Source organism: Orycteropus afer, unplaced genomic scaffold (assembly GCF_000298275.1).
Source record: "Orycteropus afer afer isolate SDZICR_OR568_19922 unplaced genomic scaffold, OryAfe1.0 scaffold00376, whole genome shotgun sequence".
Classification (NCBI taxonomy): Eukaryota; Metazoa; Chordata; class Mammalia; order Tubulidentata; family Orycteropodidae; genus Orycteropus; species Orycteropus afer.
In genome coordinates, this window is record NW_006921963.1 from 2,562,735 (window position 1) to 2,563,995 (window position 1,261).

Below are 1,261 nucleotides of genomic sequence, written 5' to 3' on the forward strand. Positions count from 1 at the left end.
TAAAATGCAACTCCCCCGCTATGCCAAGTCATCCTCCAGCGTGATCATGCTTTCTACCTCAGTCCTCTGCCTAACCTCTCTTACTCCTCAGCCTTTTCAAGATTTCCTGCCTCTACTTCCCAGAGTCTCATTCATTCTTCAATGGATTGAAAGTTGGCTTTTGCTTCAATCACTCCACTGCAACAGTCCTTGCCAAGCCCATTCCATACTGCTGACTCTGATGGACACTTATAAGCCCTATCTTAACATTTTAGCAGCTTTTGACACAGCTGACTTACTACCTCTTTTTAGTTTTGGGGACTCACTCCATGTGCTATGTTTTCCTCCTGCATCTTCCTTTTCTTCTTCTCTATCATTTTCTTCCAGTCACTTCTTTCTGTGCTGTTCCTTAAAATTTGGTCGTCTGTAGGGATCTTTCTTGGATCTGGTTCTTCCATACACACCTTCTCTCCTCTAAGTCCAAACTCTTGAAAATGGCTTACAAAGGTCTAGATGATACTGATTCTGCTTTTCCTTCAGTCTTTCCTTTCATTGCTTTTCATACTTGGCATTCAAGTTCTTAAATCATTTTTTAAAAATTTTTATTGTGATTTGGGTGAAAGTTTACAGAGCAAATTAGTTTTCCATACAGTAGTTCATACACATTTTGTTTCATGGCATTGACTGCAATTCCCCACAATGTAATAGCTCTCTTCCCACTTTTTCCTTATAGTTATCTCTTCCCTGTGCCCTTCTCTCCCATGTACTCATACCCCACCCCTCAAATGGTTTCCCTGTGCAAACACTGCCCTTCTGTTCTCCCACGATTGAGCACTCCAAGGAGTGTATCTACCTAATGTAAATGTTCACCCCATATGCCTGTGTATTGATTGTTTGGCTGGAAGCCACAGGAGTAAATTCAGTTCTAGACCTGAAATATAACTAGGGGCCACAGTCTCAGGGGTTTCACCAGGCTCTATCAGACTAGCAAACCTGGTTTTGAGTTTTGTTCCCTATTGTTCTCCCACTCTATCCAGGATCTCCTGCACCAGTCCCCCTCTGAGTGGTTGACAGTGGTAGCCAGATACCATCTAGTTCTTCTGGTCTCATGGTCATACAGGCTGAGGATCACATGGTGTACCAGTCCTTTGGACTAATTGTTTCCATGTGTCTTTGGTTTTCTTCATTCTTCTTTGCTCTGGATGAGGAGAGACCCATCGTTGCATCTAGATGGCTGCTTACAAACTTTAAGACCCCAGTTGCTACTCACCAAAGTAGGATG